Here is an 18892-nt window from a genome sequence, read left to right on the forward strand (position 1 = left end):
GTATACTAGTGAGTGGACACTTCCTCTCATGCTTCCATGTGACTTAGTAAGAAATGTGGGGAACAGATTAAAGCAACAAAAAATGACAGAACACTTGTACTAAAACTTAGGTGCTCCTAGACTTCCAAACTCAGCTTAAAAATTCAAAATTCAGGAAGCAGAGGTCCTCTGTTTGCAAGCTGATACATATTCGGGGCCACATGTTTTCAGACTATGGAAACTGATTCAGAACAGAGTATGTTTTCAGTGAATGGCGTCTGTGCACTGGGAGTGTGTAACAGGGAGTCAGGGGCTCCTGTTACCTTGAAGGATGCTGCAGCAGGCTCAACTGGCTGTGTGGGGGCCGGCAGCTAGGAAGCAGGCTAGCAGCCAGAAAGCAAACAGACCCATAACAACAGGACAGGGGCTACCCCTTGGGGGGTGACTACTCCTTACCATACTCCTTTGCAAGAGTTGGTAAGGAGCTGTTTTGCATTTAGCACTAAGTAAAAAGGCAGAAGGTCAGATTCTGACTTCTACGCCCATATAAAGCTTAAGTAACTCCTTATACTTTGATGGAATGACTCCAGATTTACAGTAACACAACTGAGCCAAGACTCTGGCCCTTAGAAAATATGTTGAGGGAAGCTTGAGAGCTCCTTGGGTAAAAGTGGGGGTGCAGTCTGTTGGGGAACAAGGAAGATTTTTATTTTTACTCTTTAAGTGGTAGATCTTTCTCAGCTTCAGCTTTTTTATCACCCTGCAATAAAACTGCAATTCATTCATAGAAGCTAATTTCAAACCATTTGCTATTTAAATCACTGAAACACATAGTATTTGGTAGCCTTTGAACATTTCAGAACATTTCCAAAGCCTACATTTGTGAGAGAATCATTATATTTTATTAGCAGGAAGTCACTAGATTTAGCACTATAACAGAAAACTCCCAATTTGCATCCATTAGATTTTAGCGATGAGGCATTGCCCATTCTTGGTATAGAATCCAATTTGGATACTGTTTTTCCACCAAGACATGCACAATTTAGTGTACGGTATTATTAGAATTTGTTTTGCCTTGATGAAAGACATTTTAAGTGGTCAGTATTTTGAAACAATTTTTTTCTTATGTAACTGGTCGTTATGTGTACAATATGTAAGAAAATCTTATCTATTAATGAGAATGTGAAAGGAGAGGAATCTTTTTTTTGATCAGTGCTAACCAAACTCTAGGAATAAGGAGGAAAAAAAGATGTGCAGAAAGGTTCAAAATACAGAACTGCATTGTTTGCAAAAAGCCTGCTGTTTCCTTTATGTCTAACTGATCTGTGCCAGAAGCCCTCTTGAATTTCTACAAGAATAGCGCTTCAGATCATCTGCATTCAGTGCCAGAGTCATGGCCCTGGAACCGATAATTGCCTCTGACAGGATTTAATTACCTTCTCCAGGACCTTTTCTCTGTTTGATTGGAGACCACCCCCTGCCTCCGATCAAATCAGACAGTAATAACACACTGAAGCACAGCAGCCAATCACGAGTCAAGTCTGAACAGTGACCTTGCTGAGTAGAAGCTGATTGGTGGTGTCAGCCTTGTCAACTGTGTCAGTGAACCATCAGACAAGAGAGAGAGAGAGAGAGAGAGAGCAGGAGATAAGAGAACAGCATTAATGCTAATGGAGTCTGTCAGCATGTAGGGCTTGAGGTTGCATTTCAAGCATGGCAATGCACAAAAACAAAAATATTATAAAACCAGTGCTAGCTTGAAACGTTCAGAATTGTACCTTTTGCAGGAGGCTAGCTGTGAGAACGTATCAAAGCTATAATCCCCTGACAGCTCAGATGAGGTAACAGATACATACACATGACGTGACAGAATCTTTTTCAGGAAATACTCTCCCTGCGTCTTCCTCCCCAAATAAATATCTGTTTGAAATGAACTTCGTTTCATTAGATAGCAGTGGAATATTAGTGCTTGGTATGCATCAAGCAGCCTGTGTTTTTTAATATTAACCTGACACATGCAGTCACTATATTATTTATGGTCATTTTAGTATAGACTCTAAATGTACCTGTGGTTTTAGCAAAGAAGAGAGCATTCCTTTAGCAGCCAGATTTTAGGGTCTTAACATTATTGAGACAAAGCAACAGCAGAATTTTGACTGTGGTAGTTTTTGCCAAATATTTTCTCAGTAGGGCATGGAAAATTTGACAAGCTCTTCTGCCCCTACCCCACTTTCTAAACCAAATGTGCTCAGCCTACTGGCTCTGAAAGTGCTAATGCATTCCAGTTGAATTGGCAGGGCTTGGAGGGGAAATAGAGCTTTAAAATGTTGGTAACAAACAAGAACCAACAGGTTTTCTGTCGGTTTTTTTGCTTTATTAAAGTGAGAGGCCTGTCTCTGCTCCCACAATAATCCATGGCAAACGTGGTGAAGTGGGGATGGATCCGAGCTTTTTAGTCTGTATTGATTACTGCACCTGCTCCACCTAGGAGAAACATGAAAACATTCTGGTAAATGGAGAAAGAGATTTAATTCCACAATAGCTTCTCCAGGCACCTCTGCATCTTTAGATGAAATACTGTATTTTGGCTTATAGCGGTGCTTCCCAAGGAATCACAGCACCTCTTACAGCAACCGAACACTAGGGGGACTATTCTTCTATGTCTCCACCAAGGGGAAAAGCTCCAGTCCTAACAGGCTGGGGCACCGGCCCGTCTGGTGTAAGAGGTCCTATTCTCAGGGTGTGATTACAAAAACAGAAGGATAAAACTGAATGCCAGAACCGCTGGAGCAGGGATAAGAATGGTAGAAGCAGTAATGTGGAAAGGGCTCAGGTATTTTTAAACCTGTATCAGCTAATCCAGTTTAGCATATGGATGTTGCCATTGTAGAGTCACACTTAGCACTGCACCTTCCATGACACTGACACCAGAGATGCCAAGGATGGGTCTTACTTTGTTCCTGAATAATATGATGAAAGACTTGATGGCCTTCTAAATACTGAACAGCAATGTATGCAGGAGCAGGACTTCTGCATTAAAGTCATTTGTCTTCCATATGTCAGCACAGTGCAAAGGAAAAGAAGTGGTTTTACTACAGGGAAGCAACGGATCATATTTTTTTCTGTCCTAACACTGGTTTGACTGGAGGGCAATTCAGATAATGGCTATTTCAGGGCTGTCTGCTGTGCAGCAGTTGCCTGGGATGAAGAAATTCTAGAGAAAGGGGACTGAACACTTTTCACTCCTCTACTAGGGAATATAGTAAATATAAGTCAATCAAGAATATTCACATGAATTTGGGACACCCATTAAAAACACTTTACCAGCCTGTAGCAGATATAATCCAGCTTTTTTTTTTTTCTCTGTACAAGGTACCCAATCATGAAATATACTAAAATGAGCACCTCTCACTCAGAATAAATTATTTTAAGATACAGAAAAAGTGCACTAGGCATCACTGTCTAAAATGCAGATTTTCAAAGTGCAGAAAGAGCTACCACATTTTCTTTATAATATTTTGTGATTTTTCCAGCTGTGAGAGAACATAGACCAGAGTAGAAATTGCTTAATGCAAAATGTGGGAGGGATATACAGCATTTTCCTTTTGTGTATCAAAATTCTGCTGTTGCTTTGTCGCAATATTGTTAAAACCCTAAAATCTGGCTGCTAAAAGAATGCTCTCTTCTTTGCTAAAACCACAGGTAGTTTCCTCAGCATAAAACTAGTGTTTCAATGTATCATTGGTGGAGAATCACTATGTGTTTGCTACCCACTTCTGAACTGCCACTTGCCAGCCATATGTCACAAAAGGAAAATACACAGGCCTACCCTATGTAAGAAATGTGGTATGAGTCAAATTGTTAGCCAGCTGCAGTACTTATGTTTGTGTAAAGAATTTAACAGAGAAGTTATATGTAAAAAACACTTAAAAACACTTAAAAAAATAAAAATAAACCAGAAATTGCATCCACTTACAAAATATGTTATGTATCTACTGCTTTTGGAAAAATATTATTTTTTTAATTTTCATTGGTTAACTTCAATAGTGATAGTCAAATCACCAGTTTATTTTCTATGAGCTTTAAGGACAACTATATCCCTTATATAATTTTCTGGGCTTTATGGAGCTCTGTCACAGATGAGTGTGGTCCACTCTGTTTGACACTGGTTGTATAACTAGAAAATTCTTTCACTAGTAGAATGCCCTGTGTAGTATTAACTGAATGCTCTAATGGTTAGGTCTACTCTGATATCACTATAATGAAAAGAGAAAAGGAAAAGGAGAAATTCACAGACTGAGTCACATAACTTTTTAAGATACTGATCTGTTTGGCTGGACCACATCCTTCTCCTCCCTTTCTTCCTCCTTTTTAATCTCTTTTCACTTTGCTTACCACCTTTCCTTACTCCCTTCACTTTCCCTGATCAGCAGTCCCCTTGCATGGTTTTCTGTACTTTGCAAGCTGTTGTGAGGATCTGTTGTTTCAATATTTGAAAAGTGCTACAAAAACTTAAGGCAACATCTTTCATTAGACTAACTGTGTACTTGGGATAAAGTTACACGATAGGGCTTTGCGAAGCTTTGGGTGATGATTCGATTCAGAGGAAATTTGGCCCGATTCGGTGGCCAAATCTCTGAATCCGGGTCGAACTATCTGAATCTGAATTGAATCAGGGGACCAGTTTAAAGGTTCAAAGCTCTCCGAATCTTCGGAAAAGATTCAGAGAGCTTTGATGATTCAGGCAGTCCCCGGTGGCTGCAGCAGGGAGCTACAGCTGACTCCAAGCTGGTAAGTATGAGGGGCGGGGGAGTGGGGGATGCTCCCCCAGCCCCCCTCCTAACCCCCATGGCTGCCTCCACCCGCCCCAGATCCCGGTACTTTAACAAAAAGCCCCGATGCTCACCAGGTGCTGCTGGGCAGGGGGGCGATCCCCGCTGCCCCCCACTGCCCCACACTGCATGGGTGCAAAAGAAACACTTTTAAAAGGTTAAATCAGAAATGAAACATTTAAACAAAACTGATCTAATTTTCCCCCAAAATTATCACACTGAAAATTTCACAGATTCGATTTGATTATCCCAATTCAGGATGGGAAAAAAAATTGAGATCATGAAATCTTACAAGATGGGAAGACTCATTTCCTAGTCAGCTCTAATTTTGATTCTAGATTAAACAAAACTGGTAGTCTGCAAGTTTTAGTTGCGAACCAAAGCAATCATGGTCATTTTGAAGGAATATGACTGAAACAATAAGATGCACCACCAGGATTACCAACCCAAGAAATTTTTTTTACTGACAATCTGCAAACTTGATAGTGGCAACCATACTTTTTACTGACAAATATAAATGTAACTCTTTGGCCAGACACTTAATGGCAATAAGAAGGGATCAAATTTAGGGCTTTAACACTGACTTCCTAATCCGGCTCGAGCCCTTACCCAGACTAAAGTCCTGCTTGACTTCAATAATGGATTTATACCATGCTGCCCCCTCCCTAGGGGTTGCCTACTCACTCCTACACCCTAATGCCCCTAACTGCACCGCACACCATGCTGGCCCCAGCCTATCCCCCAACCTCACCCCTGCTCGCACTACTCCTGCACTAAAGCATGAACCCCCATTTGTCACCTCTCCCCCATCTCACCCCTGCAGCTATGTCCTGGCTATGCTTCCCTGACTATGCTGTCCCCTCCTTGTCTCACCCTGTGCCTCAGACTACCCAGGGCCATGCAGCCCTGCTCACCTTCACAGTGAGAAGCAGCTGAAGACAGATGATAGCCAAAGAGATTCAGCAACAGCACAAGACTGCAGTAGGAGGAAGGGGTTATGGAGCTCTTCTGAATCACAAAGCCCTTATGGAGAACTCCCTTCAGGGTGTTGAGCTGCACTCCCACTCAGACACAAGGTGGTGCTGTTCTGCTCTGTCTGTCCATCAGTACCTTGCATTCAGCCTCATTCCTCTCAGTCCTACAATGGATCTTCAATCCAGCTCATGGTTTCTTAGTTTTTTTACAGACATCTCATTTTTTATGGACTTTACAGACAAGGGTTTTTAGCTTTTTTGTGTGGTCTGTCCATAACTTTACAGACAGCTGGCAACCATGTAGCACAGGCCATTTGTAAAGCAAGTCCAAAAGTGAACAATCTAGGCAGAGGAGTTTCACTGAGTACTGTTGAATGGAGGTTTTGTTTTATGCGTATGAATGTAATATAGGGAGAGAAGGTCCCAGGAACAGCACAGAAGAAGACAGAGAAGGCAGAAAATACCCATGGAGAGCCAAAGCAGCAATCCTGAGGGACAGCTAAGAGAGTTTTTTGGGTAGTTCTGGTTGGAAAAGAGGCTTAGGCTATTGAGCAAGGAATCTTCATCTTGTTTTTTTTTTTTTGTTTGGTTGGTTTTTGCATGCATGCATGCAGGGAAACAGGATGTTGTTGGTACATAGGATTGAATCAAAGAAATACCTGACTTTTCATAATCAGTTTCTTCTAATGGAAATAACTGGAAAAATCACAAATATTTAACCATTGTTTGGATTAACATTGGTAACTGTAGAAAATGAAACATACTTTACTTTATTCTGAGCTGTCTTGCCCATTTGGATTGTTTCATTTATTCCAAAACAGCACAAAGCATTTTGTGTAGTAGTAATGTATAAACTGCTGTGGTTGTGTATAGTGTTTAGCTGGCATAGGGTTCCTGCCCAAAGCATTTTATAATTTAGTTAATCTTTATAGCACTCACAGAACTTGAGATATGTGCTGATTATACAAAAGAAAGATACATTTCCTTTAGAAAGAAAGAATGGAAATTACTTTAATTCTCAGCTATGCAGTACTATAAGCCTCATATCAGAACGGAATAGTATCAAAATTCATAAAAGTCCATTTGTGATTAAATAGTTAATGGCAACAAACTGGCTTTAAGACTATGAATCTAATGCTGTTTGTGATCCTTAGTTCCAAACCCCTGATAGAAGCATTACCACTGAGAGCATGACCAGGGGAAATTAATGTAAAAGGAGTTGCTTATAAAATACCAGTGAATGTCTTTGTTTGTGTATGCATTTGGGGAGGGGATTGTTTCTAAAGTGACCCCATCTGCTTAAGTGCGCTGCATATTTATTTTAAAACACTCATAAAAAAGATAAAATCCTGAATGCAAAAAGCCTAAAAATGCATCTAAATTGAGAAACTGCAGCCAATTGATTATTCAGCTGGCAAAATGGAAATTTCAAGTTGCATAGATAGCTAATTGTGGCCTGCCTATGGAATGACAGGTCTATAATTTTTAGTTTTGTGTGCATTCAAAGCCAGTCACCTTGACACTTAGCAGTCCATTATCTGCCGGCCACCGACCATATGATGATATTCAAAGAGTGACAGGTCTTTTCCATTATAGAATGATAAAATGCACCGTGCTTTATTTGGATAAAGCTGTCTTCACAGACAGAACAAACCAGGTGCTTATCTGATCCCTGCATGTGACAGTGACATTCGGGCAACTTTTGCTGAACCTGTTTAACCTATTTTTTGTTCTTTTGGAATAAAGATGAGTGAAATTGGCATCCTCAGCATTGCTTTCTAAGTGAATAGGTAACTGGTTATTTGCTGCTTTGGATTTTTCAGTATTAAACTAGAGAGAATGCAGAAAACACTGGACTCCAGGTCACAACACTAAATGATTTAAAAGTTGATGAGCAATGTCTTGTTTGTTTGTTTATATATATATAGATTTATAATATAATATATCTATATCTATATCTATATACATTTTTGTTTGTCTTTTATGTGTTGTGTGGATACAGAACAAGGTCATAAAATATCCCCCAGGAGACTCATTATCAAACAGTAAAAATCAACAAACCACAACAAATCAACAACAAATCAGGTCAGGACCTAGCATTTAACTCATGCTTAAACAAACAAACAGAGGACCAGATTCACTCTGGGTTTCTGCCAGTCTCGGCTACACATACCAGGCTGTAGTGCCAGTGTAAGTCTGTTAGTGACATGTGGTAACAGTATAAGATGGCTGCAGTTTTCTCCCTATACTGCAGGAGAAGAAAAAGAGTCTGAAGAGTAGACCGGGATGGTGATAGAGTGGTGTGGCTAGTTTGACTAAGGGATTCTCTGATTTCGGCATCTCCTTTAAAAAACCATGGAGGAAAGTAAAGGTGCTCTTCCTTAGCAAAGCCGCGGAACAATGGTGGAAGAGGAAATGCTACTTGCCTAATGAATTTCCCAAGAGCTGAATACACCATGAAGCACAGGTTATGTGATTACAGGCATGTGCAAATGGCAAAGTCCCAATTAGGAATGGGCCCGAGCTGAAATTCTACACTGCAAAAAGTTCAGTTCTGTCTCCAAACTTTCTGTCTGCACCCCAAGTTTCAGAAGAGAACAAAATCTAAACCACCAGTTCTAACTGCATTTTGATTTGAGAATTTAACTGCATTTTGCATTTAACTGCATTTTGATTTGCCTCATTCTGTAGCAAAACTATTTTAGAAATGTTTGGCAACTTTTTACAAGACCCTGGTACAGTTGTGTGAATGTCTTTGTAACACCTCTAACTACAAGGCTGCCTTTTGCTCTCTGGGCCTTATCCAGCAGCCATTGAAATCCGTGGAAAGATTTTCACTGATTTCCATGGACAGTAGCTGAGGTAAGCCCCATCCATACATAGTTCTGAAGGAGTGAAAAATGATCAATAGCACATTTTAGAAATCTCTAAATTCCCTAAAATACCACTGTATGTAATGAAATTCCATTTTTCAAAACCAATATCCTTTGACTAACAAGTAGAAACAATAGGATTACATACAGGAAAGGAGGCTTTATAGCTTTTTTGAAAAAAAATGATCACATCTTTCATTCCGATACATGATTTTGCACTTTACACTCCTCCCTCATACAAGTCTGAATACATCAGGCCAGGGCTCTCCGACTAGCGGCCTGCAGGCCACATTTGATCTCTGCAGGGTTAACATGGAGCCTGGACGCCACTTCCACCATTGCTTCATCTCTTACAGCAGCCGGGGTGTCTGGGTTACCACTCTCCTGGCTTCAGGTTTCTGCCCTGCTCCTGGAGGCAGGGCAGCACAGTGGGAGCAGGGTTTGGGAGGGGTCTGTCTTGCCTGTGCTCTGCATGCAAGGTGGGGTGGGAGAAGAAGAGCCCTGCTGTACTAGCAGCAAAAGGTCTGCAGCCTGAGCAGGGCATGTGGCGCCCTATCACCCAGAACTTAAATAGCCCTGCCTCGGGCCAATATAATTTGGGGAGAAATTTCACATCCCTGAAACATTTTTCTTGTGATTTTTCCCCGCCTCTCTTTAAGATTCATCCAAATAAAATATAACCTAAACACCCACAAACACACCTTTTAGATCCATATATATATATATATATATATATATGTGTGTGTGTGTGTGTGTGTGTGTGTGTGTGTGTATAGAGTGCGGGTCTCCATATATATATATATATATATATATATGTGTGTGTGTGTGTGTGTGTGTGTGTGTGTGTGTGTGTACAGTGCAGGGCACTTAACTCTGAAGAACAGACTAATGGAGAAAGACTGCTCTGAAGTGAACATTCTGAGATTTCATCTATTCCCTATGTGCTGTAATAACACTAACACACCTTTTACTCCACAGGACAGCTTGTACTTGGGGAATTGTGTTTCATCCAATTTTCTTACAAATAATGAACAAGTTCTGTCAGGTTTATTGGCACTATCTTGTGCACACTTTTTGGTGTAAATTATTTATTCTACTAATTTAACTGCAAACAGTCCTGGACAGTGAGCTTACTGAAGCAATTTCATACATATTGGTTGTAAGTTAATTATTTAGGAATTGAGATATCTCTGGTAATGCCAAATAAGTACAGATCTCATCAGTGAAAGCAATTGAATGCTTCTAGGTTTTCCAAACCTCAGATCATGCAACCATTATATGATGCCCATTAAGTGCTGTGTGTTATCACAAAAGAACACAAATGTGTTTGGAGATAGTCTAGGAGTTAACCCTTTTAGTTCCCATTATTTCCTAGGCAAACACAGGCCTTTGATCCCTATGAGCCAGCTAACCAGAGTATGCAAATCTGCAAATTATATCTACTAATCTACAATCTACAAACTGGTGAAAGATGTGAAGTCCGATGCCACTTTACATATATTTTATGACCTGTTTCAGCCTTAAAGGGCTATTTGGGGATAGTGAAATTTGGACAGCTGTAAGGTTACACACCAAAATCCATATTTAAATAATTTAAATCCAAATATAAATAACCGCAGCCTGATTTTCAAATGCCCCGTCTCCAATACAACACCATTTTATGTCAATGTCTAAATATGAATTTGGTTACTTATAGTTTGACAAAAATGTTTTTTGATTGTAGTTGGATTGATAATCAGTGTCAGTTTGCTAGAAAAATTGCAAGATATTCCTTTCCTATGTAGCTCATAAAATATCAGCTTTTCTCAGCATGTGTAATTTAGTCTGCAACAGTAAACTTGGATGATTCACTTGAGGCAAGTGTGAGTGTTCAATAGCATGGGCAGGGAAGGAGCAAAGAGAGATGAGGAATGAAAGGAGAGAAAGTTGATGTTTAAAGCAAAGCTGCTTCCTTCCTGTAACCTTTTTTCTGCAGTAAAAATACTGCAGTGCGCTGCATTGTACAGTACTTGACTCCTCACTGTGCATTGAAACCAGGCTTTCAAAAGGGCTGTAACACTTCTGGCTTGCAGTATATTTTATGTCTGTATTTCTGCAACTCAAAATTCGATGTATTTTCTAAAGCCATAGTTATAGTCTGTGCTGCAGGATTCAGAGTTTTATTTAGCATCAGACCTAAGTCTGTAGACCACCACTGATGGAAAGCCACCTGGAGAGTGCTAACCACCTTCAGCCATCATTCTGCCCTGGGGTCTAATGCCACTTGTCCACAGCCCCACGGGTGGGTAGGCTCAGGCCAGCCAGGAGATTTGCTGAGTTAGTGCATCTCCTTGGTCACTCCATTAGTGGATTTCTTATGTAGCGGTACTAGAACATATTTAACTGCAAATGATTATACCTTCTAACTGGGTCCTTATTGGAGTGTCTGGCATCAGCACATGTTTCAGGAGTGTTGATTGTAGCCATGTCGGTCTAAGGACATAGGCAGACAAGGTTCTTTGGGTAAATCTGGTCTCTTTTATTAGACCAACTAAAATAGTTGGAAAAATTCTTTTTTGCAAGCTTTTGGTACAAACACCCTTTTTCAGGCAGAGGGAGTATCTGTTGTTTTGTGCTCTCCTGGTTGGGATAGGAGCCAGTATGCTTCTATCCCATCCAGGAGAGCACAAAGCAAATGCAGAAGAAGGGGGTTTCCCTCTGCCTGAAGAACGGGGTTTCCCTCTGCCTGAAGAAGGGGGTTTGTACCAAAAGCTTGCAAAGAAGAATTTTTCCAACTATTTTAGTTGGTCTAATAAAAGATATCAGATTTACCCAAAGAACCTTGTCTGGCATCAGTAATGCTTTCTACCTTTCTCTAAAAATGTATTCATTCTTCAGCACAGCTGCTTAATGGTTGGAGAGGAATGACGTTTGCACCTACTAATACCACAAGAGCAATACATTGAAAGAATATAATGAGGATGTTCTGCTCCATCTCTGGGTCTGCTAGTGGATGGTCATTGAGACCTTTATTTCACAGAGCTGCAATAGTTGGTGAACTAGTTTAGTTTAGTTATTCCAGAATTTCAATTTTTGAAGTCTGGGTTCATATTCATAAATGTTGGTTCATTAATAAGTTTGGAAGTTCCATTTAGTTAAGAGAAACATCACAAAGTTTTGACTTATCCTGAAAGTAAAAACACCTCTGAACCTGTTCCTTAACCACATCTATTCACTCCATTTGATCCTACCTTTCTTCTTTCTTTTCCTCATTAGCCTTTAGCAACATCCCTTCTCCTTTGGCAAGCTCCATTCTTTGGAACTCTGAAAACCTAAATCTTAAAAGATGTCGACAAAAGACTATAATGTTCTGGAAGAACATATGAAGAGTCCTAGCTTAAGAAAGCATATCCATATGTATTAAAGAAAATACCTTATTATGTTATAAGCACCTTAAGTCATTAGAATGTGTTTAAGAAAAAAAAAGATAGCAAATTGTTTGGGGTTCCTAGCAGGGATGGAGAAGGAAGAGGAACGCCTCAGCAACTATCTGCAACTTGCTTAAACTATTATAGAAAGTGAACTTTGATGTATATTTATGTCTAGGGCATGTGTGTACATCCTTTTACCATAAGGCCCAGAAACTACTTATGGAAATAGGAAACAGACAAAGTCTTTTAAATTATATTTTGACAAAAAAAATTGGGAGCTGAGAGAAGTGAAATGGAAGATATGGAGCACAACAGAAATGTATACCATAGCTTTACCTCTCTTTAGTTGTCTTCTATTAAGCACTGATTAAGCCGGTGAGAAGTATAAAGATCCCCCCCCCCCCCCCCAAATTTAAGAACATACATTTTCCTAACCTAGCAGACTCGGATGAAAGAAAAATATGTCTTGAAATTTGACCTGTGGGGACTAGTATGCAATACATATGATCTGATTTATCCTGCAAAGTTTAGAAAAGTATTTAAAAATAAAGCACTTATAATCTAATTATGATTAATTCACATATTATTTATGCTTACCTGGAATGTGAGTTAGAGCATGAAATGTAAGAGAACTCTTTATAAACCAAAATAGTTTATGAATAAATCAATCCACAGCTTGTACACGGGAGAAACTACTTACACCATGTTAGAAAGCGATGAGAAGATAAAACTGCCTTACTGGATCAGACCTATGGTTCATCTCCCCCAGTATCCTGTCTTCTAATCATTGGTTTAGAGAAACCACGACCATTTGTGCTCTCTCTCTCTCATTACACATTCTATATATGTGTATATATATACATACGTTGTTTAGTCTACAAAGTAAAAATCTACCCTGCTTCTACATTAGAGATGCCAGAGGAAACACCTCCAACTATTCTGTTTAATGCATGTTAATACAGGGGTGGGCAAAATGCGGCCTGCGGGCCGAATGCGGGGTCCCTAAATTTGTTTAAAAAATAATATTTATCTGCCCCTGGCTACCTGTCATGTGGCCCTCGATGGCTTGCCAAAACTCAGTAAGTGGCCCTCCACCCAAAATAATTGCTCGCCCCTGTATTAATAGATCTATCACCCATCCATGAGTTTATATAATCCCTTTTTGAACCTGGTTATACTACCTGCCTCTGCAACCTCCTGTGGTAATAAGTTCCACAAATTAATTTACATGCTGCATAAAAACGTACTTTCTCTTGTTAGTTTAAAACTTGTCTCCTGCTAATTTTAGTGGGTGCCCCCCTTCCCCAGTTCTAGTATTTTGGGACTTGGGGAATAACAGTTTCCAGTTCACTTGGTCCATACCCTTCGTGTTTTTAAAGCCCTTATCATGTCCCCCCCCCCTCAGTCTTCTTTCCAAAGTGAAGAACCCTACCCTTTTTAATGTCCCCTGGTATGGTAACTGTTCCATATGCCTCATCATTTTGGTTGCCCTTCTCTGGTCTGTTTGAGTTCTTCTACATCATTTTTTGAGATGTGGAGACTAGAACTGCCCACAGTATTCAAGATGTGGGTGCACCCTGGATTTTTATAGTGGCACGATGATGTTTTCTGTTTTGTTTTCAAATCCCTTCTTGATGATGCCCACCATTTTATCAGTCAATTTTTTTTCTTTTTTGGACACTGCTACACACTGATCTGATGTTTTTAGAGAACTAAAATTCTTATAGTGACTTATGAGGGTTTCCTGAGTTGCAACAGCTAGTTCAGAACCCAGCACTGTATAACTGGGTTTATTTTTCCCTATGTGCATTACCTTGCATGTGTCGACAATGAAGTTTATTTGCCATTCTTTTGCCCATTCACTTAACTTGATGAGATCTTTCTGCAGCTCCTCTCCATCAGCTTGGATTTAACTACTCAGAATATTTGATATATCTTAGGACATTAATATTGTCAGGAATTTTTAATTTTAAAATATTTATTTTACTGACTCAGATATGGGAAACTTGGCTAATCCCGTGCTTAACTAAAGATATGCTTACATTGCAGACTGCAGTGCAGCATAACAATACCTGAGCAAGCAGCAAATGAGCTAGCTCAGGTACAAGAAACAACTTAGCAAGAACTAGTTACCCTAATAAAAAAAAAACTGGGTTAATTCCTGTACAATCTTTTGTTTCTTCTCTGCAGTTTAAAACATTTTAAAACATTTACATTTTTAACATTGCCTAATAACACATGATGGTACTAACGGACCGTAGGGTAGCACAGTTCCAATGCAGTCATGCTGTAGGTTATACCTTAAGCTATGGCATTGTAGCAATACACTGGGTTCATCTAGTTTCTCCTTTGTTAAATCTTGTTGATAGAAGCTTGCCATTGATAAGGCATGAAACAACCTTTTAGTCTAGGGTCTCTCCCTTGCCTGTTAGAAGAGCTCCAAGGTAGCTCCACTATTAGAGTGCTATCTAAACCTCTAATCTTTCTCAAAGATGGTGTGTTTAATTCTGTCTGGGAGGAGAATGATGTAGTGTTGTATGCAACACTACAGTTCTTTAGTTTACTTTGTTTGGTACACAACAAAACTCATGGAAGTCTCAAAAAAAACTTCCACATGCCTAACAAGCTGGAGTTGTTTTGTTTCCATTGAGAACATCCCACTTATGCAATGGGCAAAGATCTGAATAAAGGCTGAAAAAATCTATTTTATTCAGCATTCCAGGATCTAAGAGGCACAGCCCCTTGACTATAATGTAAACCTTAAAGCTAACAAGGGAAAAGGACTGTACTTTGTTCTAAAGTGTATAATGGCCTCCAACATATTATTAAACTGTTTTTCAGTTTCCCTCTTAGTGCTGCTGGTAGCACAAAGCTGAAGCAGTGCTGTAGGAAAACTTAGCCTTATACTAGTGGTGCTTGAGTTTCAGATCTAAAGCATTCATTCATCTAAATTGTCTCCCTTAACTTTGCTCAGAGAGCTGTTAGTCCAGCCAAATGAAAATGAGGGCACATACCTGATTTGGATAGACCAAACTGCTTGGAGATGTTTGAAATTAAAGGAGTTGACAGATTTGGGGGGTTATGGTTAGAATATAACCTTTAAAAGTCTCTCTTGAGACTAACATTTTGTCTTTCATTGGAACTGAGACCTCTCATTTTCACCCAAGGAAGTGTTATTCTTCGGTATGAAATGTTAAACTGAGATTCCATCTGCCTGTTTCAGAAGTAGGTCAACATTTGATAACTGCATTAGAACTAGCCTTTGCTAGAATCCCTCTTTCTTTTACTAATATGCTTGCCATCCCTCTCAATTTTCTTAAGTGAACGTGTTTGAGTCTCTTTTGTTTTCAAATGGTCACCCATGACGAAGCTGTCCCTCCCATCCTTCATCACTTACAACAATAGTTTATAAATGCCAAACTGGTATAACCCCACACAATTCCCACTGAAATCAATGGGAATCTCGCTCACTTGTATAAGGAATAAATTTTGTGCCTTGCTCCATTGTTCTGAGATATACAATTTACAGGCATGTAGAAAGCTCTGAGTAAATGCTTAAAGACTATATTCAGAATATTTAAATATATTTGGTGGTTTTATTCTCAAGCCTCGCATCCAGCTCATTTTCAGCGTGGCCCATCACTTCTGGTGTGACATTACTGAAAACCTTCTGATTAAAGCCAGCTCTCTTATGCATACTTTACCTCTGTGACCTATGCGTAGCATGAAACCATTTGAACTCCGTCTAAATTGGATCCCCCTGGTTGTAAGTGTTACTGCATGTCAGTTCTATGTCAGTTGGATGGAAATCTTGCTGCAGAGGATGAAAGTTCATGGCTCAGTATTAATCTACTGGGCAAACTACATCTATTGCTTTCAGTTTTCTTGAAATATATTTTCTGATGACCTCTGACAGGTAAAACACAATGTAGAATTTTCTAATATGCATTTTAGTAGGGATATTTAAAATGTATCATGCATCATACCTATATGCCAAAGAAATGCTATGACAGACAATGCTAAGAATGCTGAGAATTGGTTTATTAAAAATGAAGGCTGTATTAATAAAATATGCCTGGGATCATTTTTACCTTATTGTTCTGTTCTCCATATAAAAAAAAAATTATTGTTTTTTCTTAGTAAAGGAGATGCCCTGCCAAGGGCCCAAATGTAGTTCTCTTGATATCATTTGGAGCAGGATTGGACAAAAAAATATGAAGATGATTCACAAAATTACCTGGACCAGTGCAACATCCAAAGAAAGCACAAAGGTGTTTATGCAATGTATCCTTAACATGCAAAAGGGAACATATCATCTAGCGTCAACAAATCCTTATAGGGGAATCTGTATAATTAGACCAAATGACACAAGGGGGGCAAACACATAGGCTGTGTCCCAACAAGCAGGAACGTGCGCTTTTCAGTGCTTCAAAGGTTTTTGAAGTGCTGCAAAATGCACACAGCACACATGAATTGGCTCGCTGTGCTGCATATTTGCAGTGCAATAGCAAAATTAGATACCGGGAAATCCTGGTATCTAAAAAAAACAGAGAAAAAAAGCATGAGCCACTCGAAACCAGAGCCTAGCCAGCCAGAGCCTCGGCTCCGCACACCCAGATCACTGCTGCTGCAGCCCCAGGAGGCCCTCAGGACCACAGATAAGACTGCTGGGGGCAGCCCAGGTGCTGGCCGCAGCCTCCCCTACCCTACCCGGGGCAATTTGCTGTGTGCCAGTGGGACTGCTCCCATAGGGGCCTGATTCTCTTTTAAAATGAGAGTGCATTCTTGTCCTACTCCACTAGGGTAAAAGAAACTTCAACTGTTAGTAAATCACATTTAAGCCCACTTTACATTAGTGGAAAGGGGCCTTGGATTCTGTGGGCTTGAATTTCATTTACATGATTAAGTGTAGATTTATAAATCTCTAAATAAGTCCTAAGTCTATGGTAAAAGTCCTTCTGGCTTCAGTGAAGCAGGACCAGATCCTTTATTCCCTGAAATATGGAAAGTTGATTTGACCCCAAACTGCATTTGTCATCAGTGGAGTTTGAAATGAAGGAAGAATTATTTCCTGGATTGAGCCCTTGTTTCTTACGTCAAAATATTTGTAATAAAATACAAATTATATTTTTCATCAGAAGTGTAACAGAGAATCTGGGTGTCCAGGGCAGTGGCAATGCATGGGGTTGATGGCAACATTGGCCTCGTGGTACTGCCGGCATGTCTGTGACATTTACTTTCTCTCCTTGCAAGTCAGTTCCTGGGGCTGCTGCCAAGGTTATGCCACCTTAGGTACACTGCTGTTTTTTATGTACAGAGCATGGATCTAATTCATACCTGGCATAGTAGGGTTAAGTCCCAATGAAGTCCACTAGTAGAAGTGACACTTATGCCATGGCTGAATAGAGCCCTCTGCACTTACAGAACCCTTGACACCATCACCATGTAACTATCCCACAAAGTTTAAGGTGAATGTCTTATTAACTTTATATTGAACTGCTTGTGCACTTTGCCAGGCATACAGTACCTTTATAAGCTAAGTGAGCTCTTTTTCTCACTGTGCTTACAAAACTTTTCATTTTAAAATCTAACAGCTTTGATAAACCAGATGAAATACTACATTAGTCAAAACAAAAATTTTAAATGAGCTATAATGTGGATATAAATAAGAGCTGCAGTAATTCCTGATGGACAAAAGCATATTTTCCCATGATTCTAAGAGCTAAATCCAGACTGCACTGATGGGCTCGAATGAGTCTGTTTTCGTCTTCAAGTCATAAGAAAAAGTGAAGGTACAAACTCAGTAACAAGTATAGATGGATTCCAGTCCACAACAGCAGTATTCCTTCCTCCAGTCCCCTGAACCTGCAGTCAAATCTTGGCCAATGTAGCTCCTCATCAGTGTAGATTCATTTGTGCAGATCTAATTAAGAGACTGAGGCCTTACTTATGAAGTTAAAGGAATTGCCAGTTCTTGTGATTTTAGTGTGTGTCTCGTGCTAGTTAGGTGGAGTTTTTTTGTTTGTTTGTTTTATAGGATTTTTTCTTTTAAATCCTCATTTACTGGAACCATAATTTATATTGCAATCTGAAAAAATGAGGCCTGTAACACCAGAAGACAAATAAGCCCCATTTATTATTTTTAAAAACTCATGATTTGTAGAATAGTCTCATGATTTGGGGGTCTGACTTGTGATTTTTTTATGTTAGAGTTTGGCAATAAAGAGCCAGTTAACTTCTATGTTCTAAACTAACAAGCTAAAACAAAAGAAAGTGATACAGAAGATAAGAGAATAGATAAACATTTCAGAGCATCCTCTACTGTTTCTGGCATGTATAGAGGTGGTCCAAACTCTGAATCAAAAATACTAATATGGACATTGGGATGACAGTGGAGACTTTGTCCTTTATTTATTTTGGTTTTAGTTTTGACTTGAGATAGATAAATTGTTTTCCTTCCATAACAAATGCCACATATTCTTATAATGCCCAGATGCCTGCATAGTTCTTGAAACAATTACTTGTTATGCTACTTAAAAGAAGAGAAATTAGTTACATAAGTTGGATGAAAATATAGAGAGAATAGTAGGTCTTAATGTTTTTGTAGCATATCCAGCATCTGGCCAAGAATAACGTGTGTTTAAGAAAAAGAAGTTTTCAACACAAAGTGTATCTACACCTACATCTACATCTACATCCTAAATAGAAGGTCTCATCTTTGGAGGCCCACAGCATCTGTAATTTTCAATTAGGTCAGCACTTCTTAGAGGTTAAAATCCATGAGGCAATGCATAGGTGCAATTTGCAGATATAAATAGGATGAA

Source organism: Alligator sinensis, unplaced genomic scaffold, assembly GCF_000455745.1.
Source record: "Alligator sinensis unplaced genomic scaffold, ASM45574v1 scaffold165_1, whole genome shotgun sequence".
NCBI lineage: Eukaryota > Metazoa > Chordata > Crocodylia > Alligatoridae > Alligator > Alligator sinensis.